Below are 24420 nucleotides of genomic sequence, written 5' to 3' on the forward strand. Positions count from 1 at the left end.
AACTTTTTTTTCCCGCTTTTTATTTTTCTTTATACGGAGTACTACATTACCTCTTTTAGCACTTGCTTGCTGTGGCGGTGGAAGGGTGGGAGGGCTTGGAATTTACACTGAGGGCCTGAGATCTGAATTGCTGTAAGAAGACTGTTAGCTTGAAAATTATTGTTATTTCTCATCTGTCTTCCCTAACAACTTCAGGCCACGGCTCTTTTGCCTAATAAGGTGCTGTACATTTTTCCTGTTACCCATCCTTGATTTTAACATACAGTATGTTAAGTTCAATGAGAGTGGGAAGGTTGCTGATGGGGACCCATCAAAGTTTTGCTATGGCACCCTATGATCTAGATTTATGCCTTTGGAAAAATCATACAAGTTCTAGCATTTAAATTTCAGGCCATACAAACGCTGCTTTTGTATGCTTACTGAACAAAATGTATAGCTAAAAGAGCTGTACCATTAATCATTAAATAATCACGATCTCGATTCAACCCCCCTCATGATATTAATTTGGCATTTCCACAATTCATGTACCAAGTTTAGAGCTGTTCTCTGTTCAGAGCTGTCAAAAAAAAGGGCAGCTGGCAAAATTTATCACAACATTGCTTAGTGCTGAGAGATAAAAGAAACATTGTATAATTTGGTTCTTTTAGATCAACGGGATGAACTTTGATCTGCAAATGAGGGCAATCTCGAGATACGCCGCGTAAGTGTCAATGTGCGCCGTCGTATCTATGCGCCGTACCCATGGAACTAGATACGCCTGAAATTAGGCTTCATCCGACCGACGTAAGTTTCCTACGCCGTCGTATCTTGGGCGCATATTTACGCTGGCCGCAAGGGGCGCTTCCATTGATTTATGAATCGAATATGCAAATAAGGGAGATACACCGATTCACAAACATACTTGCGCCCGGCGCATTCATATACGCGGTTTACGTAAGGCTTACGTCCGGCATATAGTTAAGCCTCATTAAGCAGGGGTAAGTCATGTTAAGGTATGGACCAGGCAACAGCCGTCATATTTTACATCGTTTACATAGTAGTAAATATGGCTGGGCGTAGGTTACGTCACGTCGTAGGCAGTGATTCGACGTATCTTATGGAGTATTTTCAACGTGATTCTGAGCATGCGCACTGGGATGCGTCCACGGGATGGCGCATGCACCGTTCGGCCCATCATTTGCCGGTTCATTTAAATGGATCACGCCCACCTTCCACCTACTTTGAATTAGGCGGGCTTACGCCGAATAATTTACGTTACGCTGGCACAACGTAGGGAGCAAGTGCTTTGTGAATACTCTGCTTGCCTCATATGAGATGCGCTACGCCGGCAGAAAAATGCGCCGATCTACGTGAATCCAGGCCAAAGCCTTTTTCTGACACTTGTTGCTTACAAGTTAAAATCAGTATTGTTTTGCTATAAAATTACGTAGAACCCCTAAACATTATATATATATATATTTTTTTTTTGCAGAGACCCTAGAGAATTTTGCAATATTTATGTCACACTGTATTTCGCAGTGGTTTTTCAAAAGCAATTTTTAGGAAAAAATATATACTTCAATTAATTACAAAAAAAAACAGTAAAGTTAGCCCAATTTTTAAGTATAATGTGAAAGATGATGTTACGCAGAGTTTATTCTAAGCAAAAAAATTGTGATTCTCATTTTATCCAGAATTGTGCAGCTCTAATAGTTAGAATATTATGTGTTACAACATGTATGATCTTTCTGTTTTGAATATACTGTATATTATTCAAAAGGGATCAAAATCCATTGATTTTAAGTAGTATTCACTTTGGTTGTTTTTTCTTTTCTTCTTTGGTTGATTCTTTGGTTGTTTTTCTCTTTTTCTTTAATGCATGTAACCAGTTCATAGAATGACTGAAAATAAAAATAAAATAATTGTTCAATACAAGAACATATTACAAGGCAGAGTATTGGGTGAAGACTTTTACTTGGGAAATTATACATTAGGTCTAAGGCCGGGTACTCACGACCAAACATGTATGGTGAAAGCGGTCCGTCGGAACCGTTTTCACCATACATGTCTGCCAGAGGGCTTCTGTACGATGGTTGTACACACCATCGTACAGAAGTCCGCGCGTAAACAATACGCGGGGCGTGTCCGCGGTGTCGCCGCGTCGATGACGCGGTGTCGCCGCGACAATGACGCGGCGACGTGGGCGGCCCGCCTTTAAAATGCTTCCACGCATGCGTCGAAGTCATTCGACGCATGCGAGGGACGGCGGGCGCCTGGACATGTACGGTAGGTCTGTACTGACGACCGTACATGTCCGAGCGGGCAGAATTCCAGCGGACTGTTTTAAAACAAGTCCAGGAATATTTGTCTGCTGGGAAAAGGCCCGGCGGGCAAATGTTTGCTGGAATTCGGCCCGCTCGCGCCCACACACAACCAAACATGTCTGCTGAAACTGGCCTGCGGACCAGTTTCAGCAGACATGTTTGGTCGTGAGTATGGGGCCTAAGTGATAAATGCAACTTAAAAAAATTCTCTCCCTAAACTGGAGCATTCTATTTCTTTTTTCAAGGTGTCTTTGGTCTGGAATGGTGACATCACATGTCCAGTTCACCCTTGTCTATCTTCTGTGGTGTGTGGATATGTTAAGGCTTCAAAGAGTGGCACAGCATAATGATGTAGCACCAATCTCTGCAGCAATCTCCTGTGATTTCAGGGCAGGGGATGGAACCATGACACCCTTGGCTCACATGAAGTAAGCTGAATTACATTGGCCGTTATTCAACCTAGAACCTGGCATTGAGTGTTCCATTCTGCAGGGATAGTGCTGGAGATGTGAAGGAGGGTGAACATAGCAGCATTTTTTTTAAACAGAGCTGCTGGGGGATCCATGTTTTTATTTTTTGCTCAAGCTAGACTTGGGATTCAAGTTACAAACGAATGCTGATGGACTTACCCACCAGCTTTTTATATATTTTATAAAATCCAGAATCATGACCCTTTTGCTTTGTTCTCCTTTTTTTAATAATTGTATACTGTATATAACAATACAACAGGAAGAATGAGACTCCAATGTAATGAATACAGCAGAGATGGGAAGAAAGAGAGTCCCAGAGCCGGGAGTGCAGCGGTAGGAGGAGGGACGGCATGACAGGGGGGGACCGCAAGAAGGACAGAGTCAGTGGCCGTTTTAAGAAAGGAGGGTCCGTGTGGGGAATCGTGCAGCGCTGCTTTAAGAGAGTGGAGCAGGCTGGGGGAGGAAGGAGGGGCTGGCGGGCTCTGGACTGCAGGGAGGAAGTGACGTAGCGTCACTCCTCCATCTTACACCAGCAGGAAAACGTGGTGTGTCTGCTCGGCTCTGCATCATGGCGGCCGTGACAGATTTTTTGGCGCAATTGCGGGCGGCGGTGTCCGCTCAGGGTACGGAGTGGGTGGGAGCACAGATGGCAGCGGCACTGGATGGCTCGGCGGCGGCGCCCGGCGGGGGGCGGCAGCAGCAGCACGCGCTCGGAGGTCTAGGCCTCCGGAGCGGTACAGCCCTGACAACTCCCCGGGGGCTGGGAGGCATGATCGGAGACCCGATGGGGGCCCTCAGGCCTCAGCTTCACAGCGCTCTCCACCTGAGTCTGTGGGGGGGCCCGGGAGGAATCCGCGGCGTGGACGAAGTGCGACGGCGGGGACAGCGAGCAGGTCTGCGGGATCCTCCCCACCTGCGCGGAGGAGGTGCCAGGACGACGCGGTCGGGGCTGCCAGAGGGGTCCAGGGCAGTTCCGCGGCCCGGCGGGGAAGACCTTGTCAACGGGCCGGAGGCCAATCAGCGGTGGCGGCCAGGGGTCCCAACTCATCCGGAAGCGGCACAGCAGGAAGGTCGGTTGGGGATGTCGGCGGTGGAGTGAGCGAGTCTGGACCCCGGGGAAGGGCCAGGAGTCCGTCGGTGGCAGTTGCTAGCGGGTCCGGTGCTTCGGTCGTGGGGGACGGAGCGAGCAGCAGCCGGGGCCCTCCGCATCCAGGTCACGGGAGACGGGAACGAGATCAGAGGACGCCTCGCCAGCAAGGAGCGCGGTCAGGTCGGAGGGGGAGCTGTCCGGGTCGGAAAGCGGAGAGGACTCGGGACATCGGTCAGCGGTGGATGGCGGTGCAGCGGCTCGGGGACCCGGTCCTCGGCAGCCCGGTAAGTCGACTACATCTACTACTATTTGTGCACTCTTACACGATTTGTTAGGTCAAGGCCGGCAGGGGGTGGGTGCTAGCTCGGTGCAGACACATACGGCAGGTGATGGGGCCTTGGCGGGGCAAGGGGCGGAGGATCAGAGTCAGGACTTGTGGCTGGGCCTGCTAAATTTGGTGCAGCGTTTTGGGCCCGACAGTGGGGGGGTTCGGTCACCGGCGATGGCTTGGGGGTCGAGGGTGGAGCCGGCGGCGGCACCGGTGGTGCCTGCGGTGGCTGCACCGGTGGTGCCCGCGGCGGCTGCTGCTCCGGTGGCGCCTGCACCGGTGGCAGCGGCCCCAAGCACGGTGCCCTCGGCGGGAGAGACGCCGGCGGGTGGTCCTACGGGCGAAGGGGTAGTCGAGGCGGGGGACAAGAAGAAGGATGCGGTTAGGTTGGCGGATGCGGCAAAAAGCGAAATGTATTTTTGCTTTGAAGCCCCTCTGGGAATGCATCTCAAGGCAGAGGTGAAGGAGAATATCTGGAAGGGGGAGTACGTGGAGATCTTCACGTTGCTGCCCTTGGAGAAATTCAATATGGACAGATTGAAGCCGGAGGAGAGTAAGAAGGAGGATGAGGAAAAGCGGCGTTATCGCTTGATTCCTCGCACGTTTAACAATTGGCTGCAGGCCTTTTCGATTATGGCGTGCGTGATTGGGGAGAAACACCCTGAGCATTGTTCGGGCTTGTTTATCTATCAGGAGTCGATTTGCGAGGCTCTGCGGACGTATGGGGGCACGGCGTGGCTCCGTTACGATGAGCAGTTCAGGCAGAGGATGGCCGTGAGACCGTCTCTGCGCTGGGACCACAAAGACATAGCGCTGTGGATGAAGATTATGACGGCCGCGAGGGTGCCAGGTCAGTTTTTTCAGGGGGGGGTCGGAGGTGCCTCAGCCTCGGGACAGCCGACCGAAAAACGATGGGGCTACTGCTGGCAGTTTAACGACAGTACGTGCAAGTACGGCGCGAACTGTCGTTTCAAGCACACTTGTTCAGGGTGCGGGGGCTCCCATTCCCTTTCCCTTTCCAAGTGTTTTAAGCGCGGAAAGGGGCGTCCCGGTGATTCTACAGGAAAGGGGGTTGACTCCGGTCCGGGTGGAAAGGATGCGCCCCTTTCTCAATAGGTACCCTGACAGACGAGCCGCCAGGTTGTTGGAGGACGGTTTTACTGACGGCTTCAGAATCCCGTGTTCCCTTTCGGTGGTCCCCCCTGAGGCAAAGAATTTGACGTCCGCCTTCTTGCACCCCTCTGTGGTGGCTGAAAAGCTGGCAAAGGAGGTGCACTTGGGGCGGATGGCCGGGCCTTTTCCGGTGATTCCGCTTAAGGACTTGGTGGTTTCTCCTTTGGGGGTAGTCCCGAAGAAGGAGCCGCTTAAGTTCCGCTTGATCCATCACCTTTCCTTTCCGAAGGGTGGTTCGGTGAATGAAGCGATTGCGCCAGAGGCATGTTCCGTGTCATACACTTCTTTTGACGCGGCTGTGTCGTGGGTACGGAAATGTGGACAGGGTGCTCTCATGGTGAAGGCTGACGTGGAATCGGCGTTTCGGTTGCTTCCGGTTCACCCAGAGAGCTTTCGTTTTTTGGGTTGCGCTTGGGATGGAGCATACTATGTGGATCGCTGTTTGCCCATGGGTTGTTCCATCTCTTGTGCCTTATTCGAAACCTTCAGCTCCTTTCTGGAGTGGGTGGTGCGGGATTCGTCAGGGCTCAGCTCGGTGGTCCATTACCTAGATGACTTCTTGTGTGTGGGCCCCCCGAAGTCGAACGTTTGTTCGGTCCTTTTGGGGACATTGCAGTACGTGGCGGAGCGTTTCGGGGTCCCTTTGGCACCCGAAAAAACGGAAGGCCCCACGTCGTCCATTGTCTTTTTGGGCATTGTGCTGGACTCAGTGAGGATGGAGTGCAGGTTACCCGTCGATAAGTTGGAGGCGCTTAGGGAGGAATTGCGGGGAACTATTGGGATGCGGAAGATTCAGCTGCGAAAATTGCAGTCCTTGCTGGGGAAGTTGAACTTCGCATGCAGGATAATTCCCATGGGCAGGGTCTTTTGCCACAGGCTGTCCGCAGCGACGGCTGAGGTGAGGGCGCCGACTCATTTGGTGACTATGACGGGGGAACACAGGGAGGATTTGGAGATGTGGCACGAATTCTTAGGGTCCTTTAATGGGCGGGCATTGTGGATGTCCGGGCCCGTTAGTAATTTTGACCTGGACTTGTTTACGGACGCCGCAGGCTCCACTGGCTACGGGGCCTTTTGTCAGGGTAAGTGGAGTGTGGGCGAATGGCCGAAGTCATGGGAGGAGGCGGGTTTCTTGAAGAACCTAGCACTCCTTGAGCTATTCCCGATTGTGGTGGCGTTGGAGTTGTGGGGCAAGTCTTTTCGGAACTTGAAAGTTCGCTTTAACTGCGACAATTTGGGCGTCGTCCGAGTGGTGAACCGAGTGTCGGCTGCTTCGCAGCCGGTGGTGCGGTTGCTTCGGCATTTGGTTTTACGTTGCATGTCCTTGAACGTGTTTGTGTATGCTGTGCACCTGCCTGGGGTGGAGAACACTTTAGCTGACGCTTTGTCTCGATTCCAGTGGGACAAATTCCGGGAGTTGGCACCAGCAGCGGAGCAGCACGGAGTCCCCTGTCCCGTATGGATGTGGGACATTGCTTTGAACAAGCGGCAAAGTGGATTCGGCGGTCGGTGAGTGGGGCTACATGGAATGCCTACTCTAAGGTATGGCGGGAATGGCAGGTTTTCATGGATGGTTTGGGAATTCCACCGGCGGGTCAAGAAGCTGGCCTGGCGTTGCTACACTTTCTTAATCTGAAGATGGAGGAGGGGGTATCGGCATCAGCAATTGATCGGCTCTTGGCCGGTTTAGCTTTTCTTTTCAAATGGCATGGCAGCAGGGATTTCACCAAGGATTTTTGGGTGAAGCAGGCAGTGAAGGGGTACAGGAAAGGGCGTCGGACGCCGGACGGCCGTCGCCCAGTTTCATTTTTGATGTTGCAAAGTTTGTTTCGACACTTACAGTCAGTGTGCAACTCGGCTTACGAGATTGTACTTTTCCAGGCAGCGTTTGCGCTTGCCTTTTTCGGGGCTTTGCGTATCGGGGAGTTGGTCAGTGCGTCCAGGACGGCCCATGGGGGCCTCTTGGAACGAGATGTGGAGTTGTGTGGAGACGAGGTTAGGGTTTGGGTACGCAGGTCGAAAACGGATCAGGAAGGTAAGGGCATGCGCCTATCGCTGTTTCGCGTTCCGGACGCGACGATTTGTCCTGTACGGGCGGTGGAACACTTTTGTTCCGTCCGTCCTGGACTCGGGGGTTCCTTTTTGGTACATCAGGACGGGTCTGCGCTATCCCGCTTTCAGTTTTTGGCGGTATTCAGGAAGTGCGTGGTGGCGGCAGGGTATAATCCCAGGGAGTATGCTACGCATTCATTTTGCATAGGGGCCGCCACGGAAGCAGCGAGGGCGGGATTGGATGCGGCCGCGGTGAAACGGATTGGGCGGTGGGATTCGGACAGGTTTAGGATTTATGTTCGCCCGCAGTTGTTGCATGAGTAAGGGGGTGGAAATAGGGACGTTGGTGGAGGTTGGGCATTGGGGTATAGGTGAGCAAATTTTATGGGGGTTGTTTGTGTTCTTGTTTTTCAGATGGTGAGCCCTGTCTGGTCTGGATCTTTGGGCATTCTTATGTGTCTTGGGGGGCCAGGCGGGCCGAAGTGAGGCCTACTGGGAGACAGCTGGGGATTCCCACTCAGGAAGCGAAGGTTCGGTGGATTGGGTTCCCGGGCATGATGTGGGGCAGGGTTGTGCCGGAGGTGCTGAAGTTCACCCGCTTGGACAGGGCCTCTGACATTCTGCTGTTACATGTTGGGGGTAATGATATGGGGGCCAGGTCCATGCACCAACTTATCAGGGACATAAAGTGTGATTTTTTGAGATTGCGCGCTTTGTTTCCCGGCATGGTGATAATTTGGTTGGAGATGGTGGGTAGGACAAGTTGGCGGTGGGCTTGGTCAGTAGACAAAGTAAACAAGGCCCGTGTGAAAGTGAACAAGCAGGTGGGGCGGTTCGTGGTCAGGAATGGGGGTTTGGTTGTGAGACACAGGGAGTTGGAGGAGGAGACTTGGCGTTTTCTGAGGAGTGATGGGGTCCACCTCAATCCGATAGGCATTGATTTGTGGGCCTTGGGTCTGGAGGAAGGAGTACGTAGGGCCATTTCGGTGTGGAGGTGCACGCATGGGTAAGGTTTTGCCCTTGCGTGCGGTGGCGGTGTTTGGGGTTTCTGGAGAGGGTAAAGGCAGGAAGTTTGCTTGCAAACGGTTGTACCCATAGGTATATGGGGATACGGGTACCTTTCGGTCAACGGGGTTGACCAGGAAGGAGTTCATGTGTAGGTCACGGTGGACAGGTGTACTGCCTCCGAGTCTGGGGTTTGCGACTGAGGCCGAAGTTAAAAACAGTTATTGTCCCAGTGGCCAGTTGGAGTTGTGGTCTTTAGACCACCAGATGGTTTAAAGTTGTGAAATACGTTGTTTATAGAAAATGGTTATTTATGTTAATTCTAGTTTTGTTAAATAAAATAGGCCGTAAGGCCAACTTTACTCCACACCGGTGTCAGTCGTTAATTTTGGTAAAGGGGGGAAAGTGGGTAGCAGGTAAAAGGTGGGTGGTCAGAATTCTAAGTCGGCCCTTAACATTTTAAGGTGCGGTTTCCAAAGCGAGCAAAGTCCTTTCTTGTATTAAGGGAGGTATGGACTCCAGAGAGATAGATATCATTTTGCCCCTGTTCAAATCATTAGTAAGACCTCATCTGGAATATGCAGTTCAGTTTTGGGCACCAGTTCTCAAAAAGGATATCGGAGAACTAGAGAAAGTGCAGTGAAGGGAAACCAAACTGATAAGAGGCATGGAGGAACTCAGCTATGAGGAAAGATTAGAGGAACTGAATTTATTCACTCTTGAGAAGAGGAGAATAAGGGGGGGGGGATTTGATCAACATGTACAAATATATACCATATTTTCCGGCGTATAAGACGACTTTCTGGATGCAAAAACATGCATCCAAAGTCGGGGGTCGTCTTATACGCCGGGTACGGTCTCCGTGCTCACTTTTTTTTCCAGCGGTGACAGTCTCCGTGCTGTGAGCGCGAGCGTGAATGATTTAAAAGATGCTCTTTCTCCTCAGAGTGTTCTGTGATAGGAGGAACACAAATCTACCCAGCAGCGCCTCTGTTCTGTGTTTCTCCTATCACAGATGCCTTCTCATCCTCGGACGAGATGAGAAGATGTCCGTGATAGGCGGAAAAGAGAACAGAGGCGCTGCTGGGAAAATTTGTGTTCCGCCTATCACAGAACACTCTGAAGAGAAGGCGCGGCTTTCAAATAATTGACGCTCACAGCACAGAGACTGTCACCGCCTGCAAAAAAGTGAGTGTTTGTGGTGATTACACTGGGGGGCAACAAGTTCAGGCACAGTGGGGGCAAGTGATGGCACAGAGAGGGGAAAGTGATGACACAGTGAGGGGCAAGTGATGACACAGTGAGGGGCAAGTGATGGCACAGTGAGGGGCAAGTGATGGCACAGTGAAGGGCAAGTGATGGTACAGTGAGGGGCAAGTGATGGTACAGTGAGGGGCAAGTGATGGTACAGTGAGAGGCAAGTGATGGCACAGTGAGGGGCAAGTGATGGTACAGTGAGGGGCAAGTGATGGTACAGTGAGGGGCAAGTGATGGCACAGTGAGGGGCAAGTGATGGTACAGTGAGGGGCAAGTGATGGTACAGTGAGGGGCAAGTGATGGTACAGTGGGGGGCAAGTGATGGTACAGTGAGGGGCAAGTGATGGCACAGTGGGGGCATGTAATGTAATGGCACAGTGAGGAATGTAATGTAATGGCACAGTGAGATTTGAAAAAGCCTGTTTCTGTCAGCGGTTCTGGCTACCCCTCAGCTTCCAGAAAGACTAGTAAGAAGGGGGTAGTCTTATACAGTGAGTATATCCCAAAACCAAATTTTTTCCTGGAAAATTAGGGGGTCGTCTTATACGCCCAGTCATCTTATACGCCGGAAATACGGTAAGGGGTCCATATAGTGAACTTAGTGTGGAGTTATTCACTTTACGGTCAACACAAAAGACAAGGGGGCACTCTTTACGTATGGAGGAAAAAAGATTTCATCTCCAAATAAGGAAAGGTTTCTTCACAGTAAGAGCTGTGAAAATGTGGAATAGACTCCCTCCAGAGGTGGTTCTGGCCAGCTCAGTAGATTGCTTTAAGAAATGCCTGGATACTTTCCTAAATGTACATAATATACCTGAGTACTAACATTTATAGGTAAAGTTGATCCAGGGAAAATCCGGTTGCCTCTCGGGGGATCAGGAAGGATTTTTTTCCCCTGCTGTAGCAAATTGGATCATGCTCTGCTGGGGTTTTTTGCCTTCCTCTGGATCAACTGTGGGTATATAAATGGATATATGGGATTGTACGATATTTTTTATTTTATTTTTATTTTTTTTATGGTTGAACTGGATGGACTTGTGTCTTTTTTCAACCTGACTAACTATGTAACTATGTAACTATATAAAAGGTGTTGAGAAGGTGTGTTGAAAAATAATTTCCCATACTCCCTTAAATTGTTTTTGTTAAGATGCACGTCTAAGAGTTTTTTAAAACTATACATACTTCCTGCCGACACCACCGATTGTGGAAGGGAGTTTCACATCCTTCCCACCCTGACAGTGAAAAACCCCCAGCTTAAGGTTAAACCGCTTCTCTTCCGGTTTCATCATGTGGCCCGTGTCCTCTTAGGCCCCATACACACGAGAGGATTTATCCGCGGATACGGTACAGCGGACCGTATCCGCGGATAAATCCTCTCGAGGATTTCCGCAGATTTTTATGCGATGGCGTGTACACACCATCGCATTGAAATCCGCGCGGAAATCCTCTGGCGATGACGTGACGCGCCGTCGCCGCGATTATGACGCGGCGACGGGCGCGACGCTGTCATATAAGGAATTCCACGCATGCGTCAAATCATTACGACGCGTGCGGGGAATCCCTTTGGACGGATGGATCCGGTGAGTCTGTACAGACGAGCGGATCCATCCGTGGGATCCGATTCCAGCAGATAGATATGCTGTGCATGTCGACAAATATTTATCTGCTGGAATTCAGAAATATCCGCGGATAAATATCCGCCGGAGTGTACACACCATAGAATCTATCCGCAGAAACCCATTCGATGGGATTTATCTGCGGATAGATTCTATCGTGTGTATGGGGCCTAACACTCCCTGGGACTGAATATGTATTTTTGTATATTGCAATCATATCTCCTCTCAAACGTCTCTTCTCCAGTGAGAATGCATTTAGTGCTTGTAATCGTTCCTCATAATTGAGGTCCTCCAGTTCCCATATTAATTAACCACTTCAATACAGGGCACTTAAACCCCCTTCTTACCCAGACCAATTTTTAGCTTTCGGTGCTCTCACACTTTGAATGACAATCACTCAGTCATGCAACACTGTACCCAAATTAAATATGCGTCCTTTTTTTCCACACAAATAGAGCTTTCTTTTGGTGGTATTTAATCACTAGTGGGTTTTTTATTTTTTTTGCTATAAATAAAAAAAGACCGTAAATTTTGTGAAAAATTGCCTTTTTCTTTGTTTCTGTCATAAAATTTAGCAAATTAGTAATTTTTCTTCATAAATTTTGGCCAAAATTTATACTGCTACATATCTTTGGTAACAATAACCCAAATTAGTGTAAATTATTTGGTCTTTGTGAAAGTTATAGAGTCTACAAACTATGGTGCCAATCCCTGAAAATTGATCAATCTGATCACACCTGAAGTACTGACGGCCTAACTAATTTCTTGAGATACTAACAAGTCAGAAAAGTACAAATACCCCTTTCTAGAAAGAAGACATTCCAAGGTATTAGGTAGGGATGAGCCGAACACTCCCTCGTTCGGTTCGCACCAGAACCTTCGAACAGACCGAACGTTCGCGCGAACATTTAGAACCCCATTGAAGTCTATGGAACTCGAACGTTCGAATTCAAAAGTGCTAATTTTAATGCCTAATATGCAAGTTATTGTCGTAAAACGTGTTTGAGGACCCGGGTCTTGCCCCAGGGAACATGTATCAATGTAAAAAAAAGTTTTAAAAACGGTCGTTTTTCTGGAGCAGGGATTTTAATGATGCTTAAAGTGAAAACAATTTTTTGAAAAATTCCTTTAAATATCGTACCTGCTGGGTGTCTATAGTATGCCTGTGAAGTGGCACGTGTTTAGAACTGTCCCTGCACAAAATGAGATTACTATAAGAAAAAGGTAATTTAAAACTGCTTGCGGCTTTAATGTAATGTCTGGTCCCTGCAATATAGATGAAAATCATTGAGAAAAATAGCATGGGTTTCCCCCCCTCCCCCCAGGTCATTACAAGCCCCTTTGGTCCTATATACTTTGAACAGCAGTATACAGGCGGTGCAAACAAGACACTGGGCCATATTCTCAAAGAGATACGATGGTGTATCTCCTGATACACCGTCGTATCTCTGAGTAAGGCCGGTCGTATCTATGCGACTGATTCATAGAATCAGTTACGCATAGATATGCCTAAGATCCGACCTGTGTAACTGTGTTACACCGTCAGATCTTAACTGCAATTTAAAAATGTCCGCTGGGGGCGTTCTCGCTGATTTACGGCGAGGATATGTAAATCAGCGAGATACGCCAATTCACGAACGTACGCGGGCCCGACGCAGTCACTTTACGTAGTTTACGTAAGCGTTTTCCCGGCGTATACTTACCCCTGCTTCTATGAGGCGCAGCCAATGTTAAGTATGGCAGTCATTCCCGCGTCAATTTTTTTTTTTACGTTGTTTGCGTACGTCGATTCACAAAAGCGATGGACGCAAGTTACGCTCACGCTGAAACCAATGACGTCCTAGCGACGTCATTGGGAGCAATGCACGCTGGGAAAATTTGCGGATGGCGCATGCGCATTTAAATCGGCGTGGGGACGCGCCAGATTTAAATACTACACTCCCCCTAGCCGCGGAATTTAAATTCCGCCGCCGCAAGTTTGGAGGTAAGTGTTTTGTGAATTACCCACTTGCCTCTAAAACTTGCGGCGGCGGATCTTAAATCAGATAGATTACGCGGATCTAAAGATCCGCTGATCTATCTGAATCTGGCCCAGGGACTGTAGGGGCCAGATTCAGATAGATCAGCGCTTTTGTGAATCGACGTACGCAAACAACGTAAAAAAAAAAATTTGACGCGGGAACGACAGCCACACTTAACACACTTCATAGAAGCAGGGGTAAGTATACGCCGGGAAAACGCTTACGTAAACTACGTAAAGTGACTGCGTCGGGCCCGCGTACGTTCGTGAATTGGTGTATCTCGCTGATTTACATATCCTCGCCGTAAATCAGCGAGAACGCCCCCAGCGGCCATTTTTAAATTGCAGTTAAGATCCGACAGTGTAACACAGTTACACCTGTCGGATCTTAGGCGTATCTATGTCGCATAGATACGACCGGTCTAACTCATAGATACGATGATGTATCAGGAGATACACCGTCGTATCTCTTTGAGAATCTGGCCCTAGGTTTGTTGTTAAGTAGAATCTGTTTGTAATTTTGAACTGGTACTTTTTTAAAGTGTAGCTCCAGCCATAAAATCAATTTTTAAGCTTTTCTGAAAACATAGAGAAGAGTTATCACCCCTGTAACATTTGTTTTGCTGTCTGTGTGCATCTGTTCAGAAGATTTAAATTCACTTTCTGTCCCAATGACAAATGATTTTTAGAAAATTTGTGTTTTTTAGTGAAACAAGGACTGGTGATAAAGCATCAGTGGACAGGAGACACCTGTAAAGAAGATAATTTCCCTTCCTAGGGGTAGATTTCCTCTCACTTCCTGTTGTCTCCTTCCGTTTGCAAGTAGGAATCGTTTGTAAGTTGGATGTTTGAATGTAGGGGCCTGCCGTATATACTCTGCATACATTTGGGCCCTAGGTGTTGGTGTTGCCACAACACTGTAAGCCCTCATAGTTAGTCTTGGTGGGCGCTGGAATGCCCTGCTGTGTGAACTATTATATCAAGAATTGTAATTACATGCCATTGTTGAACAGTGGTAGAAAAATTGGGCATTTGGTGCAGGCGCTGGTGCCACAACACTGTATGTCCTCACAGTTACTCTTGGTGGGCGCAGGAATGGGCCCTGCTGTGAAATATTAGATCAAGAATATTAATTACATGCCCCTGTTGAATAGGGGCAGAAAAATTGGGCCTTAGGCACTGGTGCTAGTGACACAATACTGCAACCCCTCACAGATACTCTAGTTGGAGCGCAGGAATGAGCCCACTGCAAAGTATTGCATCAAAAATTTTAATTACACGCCCCTGTTAAACAGGGGCAGAAAAATTGGGCCTTAGGCACTGGTGCTGGTGCCACAACACTGCAGCCCCTCACAGATACTCTAGTTGGAGTGCAGGGGTAGAAAAATTGGGCCTTAGGCACTGGTTCTGGTGCCCAGAACCAAAAATGTTCTTACAAGCTATCAGCATGATCATTGAGGAGGAAAAGGATAGTCACTCAGCATAACAGGATAGTCACTCAGCATCAGCATAGGCAGTATTGAAGGGATCTGACATTTAAAGAAAAAAAAAATTCAGTTACATCAGCATCAGGTGCTTGGTAGCTGGTGGTGATCCAAGCCTGATTCATTTTTATGAAGGTCAGTCGATCGACCGAGTCGGTGGAGAGGCGCAACCTGTGATCGGGTACAAAGCCTCCAGCAGCACTGAATGTGCATTCTGAAAGAACGCTGGATGCAGGACAAGCCAGTAGCTCAATTGCGTACTGTGCAAGCTCTGGCCAGTGATCTCATCCTCAAGACCCAGTAAGCCAGAGGATTTTCGGTGGGAAAGATGTCCAAGTCTGATCTTGCCCCTAGGTATTCCCGCACCATGTAAAACAGATGCTGGCGATGGTTGCTGGAACCGGTCATACCTTGGGACTAAAAAATTGTCTGAACGCATCGGTCAGACGTCCACCTTCTCCACCGCTCCTTCTGTGACTTTGTAATCTCCCAGTCTCTGGGAACGCATTGCACAGACCTTTCTGCAAGGCCTCCCGAAGATGTTTCATCTTCTGCTCCCTCTGCGACGGCAAGATAAGGTCCGCAACCTTACTCTTGTAATGTGGATCCAGGAGGGTTGCCAGCCAGTATGGATCCCTCTCCTTGATAGCACAAACACGAGGATCCCTCCGCAGGCTTTGCAGGATCAGGGAGGCCATACAGCGTAGGTTTGCTAAAAGCATTTGGTGCAGAGTCCTCTGGGTCACTGAGGACAACATGATCCGTAGCCACCTCGTCCCAGCCATGTACAAGTCCATGGGTTTCTTGGGACTGTAAGTGATCCCTTGAAGACTGCTGCTGATGCTGAGTGCTAGGCTCCACCTCCATGCTGACACAATCCTCCTCCTCCTCCTCTTCCTGTGTGATAGGCGGGCAAGCAGGAACACTGTCTGGATGAAGGGGGCCTTGAGAGGTAAGGAAGTCCTCCTCTTCCTCCCTCTGTTCTGCCTCAAGGGCCCTGTCCATTATTCCACGCAGCGTGTGCTCCAACAGGTGAATAAGAGGGACAGTCTCACTGATGCATGCACTGTCACTGCTCACCATCCTCTTGGCCTCCTCAAATGGTGACAGGACAGTGCATGCATCCCTTATCATGGCCCACTGGCGTGGGGGAAAAAAACAAGCTCCCCTGACCCTGTCCTGCTGCCATATTGGCACAGATACTTTTTGATGGCCCTCTGCTGCGTGTGCAGCCGCTTCAGTATGGCCAACGTAGAGTTCCACCCGGTGGGCATGTCACAGATTAGGTGGTTCTTGGGCAGGTTGTATTCCTTTTGGAGGTCTGCCAGCTGAGCACTGCATTATATGACCGTCGGAAATGCACACAGACTTTCCTGGCCTGCTTCAGGATATCCTGTAAGCCCGGGTACCTGCCCAAGAACCGATGCACCACCAAGTTAAGGACATGAGCAAAACAGGGCACATGGGTCAGTTGTCCCTGTCGCAGGGCGGAGAGAAGGTTGGTGCAATTGTCGCAAACCACCATTCCTGGCTTAAAGGGTCACTAAAGGAAAAAAAAATGTTGCCTAAAAGTAATGTCTGCAAGGTAGACAGACAGAATAGTGTAATGATTCTGTTGAAAAAAACGAGTAAATAGCTATTAAATTCCTTCATCTATATCACCTCCGGCTAGTTTTTGTTCTCTTATTCACTTCCTGGTTTGAATCGTTTGTTCATGTAAGAACTGCATTTCCCAGTGTGAATTGCGGCACGCCCAGTAATTCACACCTCCTTGAAGTCTCTAACACGTAGAGAGCATCGTGCCGCACAGATGTAGTTCCCAGGAGGGGGTGAGCACGTCACTGACCACCGCAGTAAAGCCTCACATCACGGTGGTGAGTAACAATCAGACAAGCAGGAAGTGAACAGAACAGAGAAGAAATAGAGCAACTTCTGAGCAAAAACGAACAATGAGGAAGTGTTTTAATTACTCATTTTCTTTATTTTCCAAATTGCATCACATACAATAAACAAATAACAATAACAAAACAAAACAAAACAAAACAAAAAAAAAAAAAAGGATATCTCCGTACATATTCAAATAAAAATACTTTCCTACATTACATTATCCCCCCCATGGGCACCATCGGCCTCCCCCTCTATCTCCTCCAATCCCCCGTCCCACTCCCCACCTACAAGAGGCGGGAGGGACGCCAGGGAGAGAGAGAAAGAGGAGGAGGAGAAAGGAGAGACGAGACCCCCCCCCCTCCCACGTGACCCCCTAAACCCCATCACCTTATGACCTCCCTACGGCACAAAAAGGAGGAGCTCAATACCACCCAAAAAAAAAAAAAAAAAAAAAAAAAAAAAAAAAAGCAAAGGGATTTTGTGCAGGGCTTAATAGTCCTTAATTTCGTGACTTTAGTGAAAAAAAAAAAAAAAAAAAAAAATTGTTTTCTTTGTTTCGTGCCTCTTTAACTCCCCATCACCTTATCTCCCCCCCCCCCCCTACCATGCGAAGGGGAGAAGTTTCATAACCACCTCAAAAAAGAGGAGTGGAAAAAAAATAAATACATAAATAAATAAATAAAAAAAAAAAAAACAATATTGGGTGTGTTCTTCTCCTTTCCCTTATTAGTGATCTTCCTTTTGTGACTATAACCTTCCTTTAAAACCCCCGTTCCCATTCTTATGACTCCCAAATAAAGTTCCTTAAGGGGAGCCTCTATACTTATCCTCCTATGTTGACTTAATTGATTAATTATTTCCTCCTCTTTAGTGATCCAAATTAGTGTTGTGAAAAAGAGGAGGGGAAAAAAAAAAAAGGTGAGAAATAGGAGGGGGGGGGGGGGGCGCCTCCCCCTCCCACCTCCTCCCCCTCCGGTGCCCGCAGGGTAGGGAGACAACAAAAAAAGAAAAAAAAAAAAAAGGAAAAAAGATTATTCGCCGTCTCACCGCTCCCCCCCACCCGCCTCCTAGCCTCTCCGCCCCAAACTAATCCTTCCCTACTTCAGGAGAGTAATATATCCACCCTGCCCATATATCCTTAAATTTGTCCTGTTGGTCCTTGACCATGTATACCCATCTCTCTGCCTCCATTATCCTCTCTACCTCGATTTTCCATTCCACTATATTGGGGACTTTAGGTTGTTTCCAGTATCTAGGTATCAGTGCCTTCGCTGCATTTAATAGGTGTGGTGTAACACTTCTTTTGTAGAACTTCATGGATGCTGGCATTCCATGAAACAGGAAATGCAATGGGGATTGCTCAATAGGTCTTAATGTCAGTTTCTTTATCCACGGGGATATCTCCTCCCAAAATCTCCTGATCCTGGGACACTGCCACCATATATGAAGAAATGACCCTCTTTGATTGCACCCCCTCCAGCAGTTGGCATTCATTAATGGGTAGATCTGAGCCAAACGGGTCGGTGTATGGTACCATCTAGTCAGAAACTTATACGACATCTCCTGTATATATGAACTTATTGAGGACCGGTGTGTTATTTCCATCAACCTATTTGATTGTTCCGCTGTAAATTTAAGGCCCAACTCCCTTTCCCATTCACGCATGTAATATGGGATTGTCTTATCTTGGGCACTCTGGACCATTCTGTGCATCCGAGATAACATATGGCCTGGTTCCAAGCGGTTAACACACCACTCCTCAAAAGTAGTCATGGTATTTACTGATCTAATTTGGTGTTTCCATTTATTAAACAATGAGGAAGTGAAAAGAGGAATGTCTGCAGGTAAAGGATGCTTATTATGAACAAAAAAAATCCTTTACAACCCCTTTAAGCTGGCGTGGCGTCAACCACCTCTGAGCCTGCCCCTGCAGAGCTGACAGAACCTCTGGCCCAGTGTGGCTCCTGTCCCCCAAGCACACCAGCTCAAGCACCGCATGGCATCTCTTTGTCTGCGTACCTGCGTAGCCCCTTGAACGCCTACGGAGCACCGCTGGTTCCGAGCACACATCAGCACAGGAAGAGGCCACAGAGGAAGAAGAAGAGGAGGGGGTGGAGGAGAGAGGTGTGTCACAACCAGTAGTAGCATTTTGGAGGCGTGGTGGCGGAACAACCTCCAACACTACCCAATGCGCCGTGAAAGATATGTAACGTCCCTGTCCATGCCTGCTGGACCATGAGTCAGCGGTAATATGCACCTTACCACTGACCACCCTGTCCAGCGAGGCATGGACATTGCCTTCCACATGCCAGTAGAGAGCCGGAATCACCTTCCGTGAGAAAAAGTGGCGTTTGGGAACTTGCCACTAGGGATGAGCCGAACATACCCGCGTTCGGTTCGCACCAGAACTTTCGAACAGACCGATCGTTCGCGCGAACATTTAGAACCCCATTGAAGTCTATGGGACTCGAATGTTCATTTAAAGCCCAATATGCAAGTTATTGTTGGAAAACGTCTTTGAGAACCCGGGTCTTGCCCCAGGGAACATGTATCAATGGAAAGAAAAGTTTTAAAAACTGTAGTTTTTTTCTTGAGCAGCGATTTTAATGATGCTTAAAGTGAATTTTTTTTAAAAAAAAAAGGTCCTTTAAATATGGTACCTGCTGGGTGTCTATAGTAGTGGCACGTGTTTAGAAATCTCCCTGCACAACATGAGATTACTCTCAGAAAAAAGTAATTTAATATTGCCTGCGGCTTTAATGTAATGTTTGGTCCCTGCAATATGGATAAAAATCATTGAAAAAAATAGCATGAGTTTCCCTGCCACCACTCACCTCAGGTCATTACAAGACCCAGTACCGATCCTGACCTCCCTGGGGCCCTAAGCAAAATGACATGGCACATTAAAAATGAGAAGCGGGGGGGCCCTGATGACAGTGACATGTCACATTAAAGAAAGTTGAGAAGCGGGGGGAGGGGGTGTTCTGCTGTCGGAAGCGGGGTGAGGGGGCAAAAATGACTTCTCACCAGGCGGGGCCTCTAGTAATTTGGGGGGCCATTTGCGGCTTTGCGGGGCCCTAAGCGGCTTGCATAGTGAGCCTATAGCGAGGATCGGCCCTGACAAGACCTTTTGGCCCTATATACTTTGAACAGCAGTATACAGGTGTTGCAAACAAGATAAGGACTGTAGGTTTCTTAAGTAGAATCAGAACCATGTCATACTTTGCTCCTGCATATTGCACAATTTCCTAAAGAGACCCTCAACAAACTACATGCCACTTGTGCCTGATGAGGCCACTGATGTTCCAGTGGTGGTGGCCCGTGAGACTGTCCATAAAGGCTTGGCCCCCCCAAAGTGCACGTGCTGTGTGGCAACAATATGTCGATTATTTTAGGGGTGGGGGGGCATTACAATGCCAGATCTTGGCTCAATAAACTATTTTTTTGGGAAAGAAAAATTCGAGAGAAAAGGGGGGGTTGCCATCCGGGGCCTCCTTTGAACAAATTCTGTGAAGAACTCCTGTTCTCTGAAGGCCTCCATTATTTCTGCAAGTCAAAATTTAGCAAACAAAAATAATGTCAGTCAAGCCTTAGCTTTCTCCCCATATCTAACCAACAAACTCATCCACTGATCATAAAGTCCAAAAATCAAGTTTCGTATCGTCGTATTGCACGATCGTTTTTCTGACGTTTTCTACCGACTGTGAACGACGTTCTCATTCACGCAATATCCCTTTATACACTGCGCATGTGAGAAGCTCTGCATGTTTCCACGCCCATGACGATCGTTCTAGTGATTGGCACGCCCCTTTTCAGTCAGTCAATGCAAGAGTCTGAAGAAATGATGGAGGAGAGACAGCAATCTGCAACCAGGCAGGAGAGAAGCCAGGCACACACCAGGAGGAGCAGGAGGTACAAAGCCACCAACATGAGCTTCGACGAGATGGTAGAGATGGTCGCTGTTCTTAAAAAGGAGGACTACAACGGCAAAAAAGGGCCTTACAAGAACCCCAATAAACTCAAGGCCCAGATCATAGAGAAGGTACGGAGGACTCTCCATGCAAAATTCGGGGTGCAGAGGTCCAGGGAGCAGTTGCGCAAGAGATGGTCTGATTTGAAAATCAGAGACCCGGACCAGATGGAGAGAATTCAAAGAGTTCTCAGAAGACGTAAGTAATTTTCATGTGTACTCTGAATATTTGTTTTTATTATTTTGCGTCATGTGCTTTTTCTTTCAGGTTGTGTATTTATACAGTCTAAGAATAGATGTTTCAAGGTTCATGTTTGTGGGCATAATAATTGGTTGTTCATTCTATTTAAAGCGGTTCTCCACCCTAAAGTGGAGTCCCGCTGATCGGAACCCTCCCCCCTCCGGTGTCACATTTGACACCTTTCAGGGGGGAGGGGGGTGCAGATACCTGTCTAAAGACAGGTATTTGCACCCACTTCCGGCCCGGCATTCACGGGCAAAAGACGGGCATTCCGTCACATCCCGTCTGTCCCCCGTTGTGTGCTGGGAACACTCGGCTCCCAGCACACAGCGGGAGCCAATCGGTGGGCGTGGCGCAACTCGCGCATGCGCCGTAGGGAACCGGGCAGTGAAGCCGCAGCGCTTCACTTCCTGGTTCCCTCAGCGTGGATGGCGGGGGGAGCAGCAGAGAGACGAGCGATCGCTCGTCCTCTGCTGCGATCGGCGCTGGACTCCAGGACAGGTAAGTGTCCTAATATTAAAAGTCAGCAGCTGCAGTATTTGTAGCTGCTGGCTTTTAATTTTATTTTCCCGTGGCACATCCGCTTTAAGATCTTTTTATGTGAGACCAATTTTTTATTTAATGTAGATGTGTTATTAACTAGATTTAAATAATCCAACTTAAGTCAATATACAGCAAAAGGAGAGTATGCTCAGCACAGCAGTTGATTACACATATAGACTCAGTAGCACAATGGTTGGCATGGCCGATCCACCCTATAGGCTCGCTATGCAAGCCTCTTAGGGCCCCGCAAAGCTGCGAAGGGCCCCCCAAATAACTAGAGGCCCCGCCTAGTAAAAAGTCATTTTTGACCCCTCACCCTGCTTCTCAACTCGCTGGCTGCATGGGAGAAGAGGCAAGAAGTCAGCACCCCTTGCTTCTCACTTTAATGTAAGATGTCATTTCCGACAGCAGAACACCCCCTCCCCCCACTTCTCAACTTTCTTTAATGTGACATGTCACTGTCGTCAGCGCCCCCCGCTTCTCATTTTTAATGTGCCATGTCATTTTGCTTCGGGCCCCAGGGAGGTCTGGATCGGCACTGAGTGTTGGTCACAAGAACAACCTAGTTAGCGTGTCACACAGAGGTGATCCAGTGTATACTTGTTGTTTTTCCATGTAGGAAACTTGGCCAAAGATAGAGAAATGCAGCAGCTTTGGTAATGGATAAAATCCTGTGTTAAGCTTAGAAGGATTGTAAAAACAGACAATTGTACCACACTTTTTAAAAAGAATGATTGATATTCCTCTTTCAGGCCTCTAATCTTTTTGATTCATCTATCCCTTTTTTTACAATCTCATAGGCCGCAATCAAGCTGCAGAAGTGGAGCCGACCAACCCCACACAGAGCCAAGCCCCACCCTCGCCGGATGTGCAGGAAGTTCAAATTGCCACCACATCAGGTCAGTGTCATACAGCACAGCTTCAGGTAATACATGTAGGCCTGCATAATTTTAATACATGTTTTTTTCCCAAATTTCAGGTGTACGAGCTGTTGGTGGCGGCTTAGACACCTACAGTGCCCAGGTGCTAATTGGGGAGATAATGTCCTGCAGGGCACAAATAGAGGACACAAACATCGCCCTCGAGAAGATCATAAAGAACAACAGAAAGGTGGACCAAAACCTGAAGAATCTTATTGATGTTCTGGGGAGGGTTTAAAAAACAAAAAACAAAAAAAACAATAGATGTAGACAATTATTTAAAAGCAAAAATATAGGGCCAGATTCACAAAAGAGATACGACGGCGTATCTCCTGATACGCCGTTGTATCTCTGTTTCTATCTATGAGACCGATTCATAGATAGATCATAGATAGATCATAGTCCCTAAGATCCGACAGGTGTAATTGTTTTACACTGTCGGATCTTAGGATGCAGTACCGCGGCCGCCGCTGGGGGGAGTTTGCATCGTAAACCAGCGTCGGGTATGCAAATTAGGAGTTATGGCGGATCCACAACGGATTTTCGCATTTGCTACGTCGCCGCTAGTCTAGTTTCCCGTCGCAAAGTTAGTCGTTTTTTTTGGTGCCCTAACTTTAGTCAGCAAGTGTATTGCTGTCGAAAGTATGGCCGTTGTTCCCGCGTCGAAATTCAAAATTTAACGTCGTTTGCGTAAGCCGTCCGGGAATACGGAAGTACGCTACGTGCGTCGCCGTTCAAAAAAATTACGTCACTTGGCGCAAAGCACGGCGGGAGTTAGGAAACGGAGCATGCGCAGTAGGTCCGGCGCGGGCGCGCGCCTAATTAAAATGTTAGCCGCCCATTCGATTTGGCCCGCCTTGCGCCGAACGCATTTACGATACTCCGCCGCAAGTTTCCAGGTAAGTGCTTTGTGGATCGAGCACTAAACCTGAAAACTTATGGCGGTGTAACTTAAATGGCTTAAGTTTCCAAAGGCGCAATTGTACGTGAATCTGGCCCATAGTTCTTAAAAAAAATAAAAAAATAAACAATGTCTATTAAGATATTTAAAAAAAAATGAAAATTACACATTTTAAGTGTGATACAATAAATATTGTTGGATACTCAACAATGTCTGGCTTCTTATTATATCAATGCTGCCTAAAAGAACAAATCTAGATTTGTGGTGTTTACATTGACAATGATGAGTATTTAGTACAGGAAAATAAACATGACACTATGATAACGTAGGAGAAAGCTAAAATGAACTCAAATTAGAAAAGAATCAAACAAAGAAAATTACTAGAACAGGGGCAGAAAAATTGGGCATTAGGCACTGGTGGTGGTGTCACAACACTGCAACCCCTCACAGATACTGTAATTGGAGCGCAGCAAAGAGCCACATGCAAAGTATTGCATTAAAAATTGTTATTAGACGCCCCTATTAAACAGGGGCAGAAACATTGGGTCTTAGGCACAACACAACACTGCAACCCCTCAGATACTGTAATTGGAGCGCAGCAAAGAGCCACATGCAAAGTATTGCATTAAAAATTGTTATTAGACGCCCCTATTAAACAGGGGAAGAAAAATTGGGCCTTAGGCACTGGTGGCGGAGCCCAGAATTTTTTTTCTTACTAGCTATCAGCAAGATCAGTGAGGAGGAAAAGGATATTCAGTCAGTAGCATAGCAGGACAGTCACTCAGCATCAGCATAGGCAGTCTCCAAGGGATCTGTCATTTAAAAAAAATTATTCAGTTACATCTGCATCAGGTGCTTGGTAGCTGGTGTTGATCCAAGCCTGATTCATTTTTATGAAGGTCAGTCGATCAACAGAGTCGGTGGATAGGCGCACCTTGTGATCGGTCACAAAGCCTCCAGCAGCACTGAATGTGCGTTCTGAAAGAACGCTGGATGCAGGGCAAGCCAGTAGCTCAATTGCGTACTGTGCAAGCTCTGGCCAGTGATCCATCCTCAAGACCCAGTATGCCAGAGGATTTTTGGTGGGGAAGGTGTCCAAGTCTGATCTTGCCCCTAGGTATTCACGCACCATGTAAACCAAACTCTGGCGATGGTTGCTG

General features: G+C 48.0%; 1 protein-coding gene across 6 annotated transcripts in view; it reads right to left on the reverse strand.

Annotated features, from left to right (window-relative positions):
• Window positions 1–1617: 1617 nt before the first annotated feature.
• The window catches only part of TNKS1BP1 (tankyrase 1 binding protein 1), a 411008-nt gene continuing 388205 nt past the window's right edge, over window positions 1618–24420 (reverse strand). For all 6 annotated transcript variants that reach the window (XM_040320876.1, XM_040320873.1, XM_040320875.1 and 3 more), the window contains one exon: window positions 1618–1880. The gene's annotated coding sequence lies outside the window, so the exon portion shown is untranslated. The remainder of the gene's footprint in view (window positions 1881–24420) is intronic.

Source organism: Rana temporaria, chromosome 8, assembly GCF_905171775.1.
Source record: "Rana temporaria chromosome 8, aRanTem1.1, whole genome shotgun sequence".
In the NCBI taxonomy this organism is placed as follows: Eukaryota; Metazoa; Chordata; class Amphibia; order Anura; family Ranidae; genus Rana; species Rana temporaria.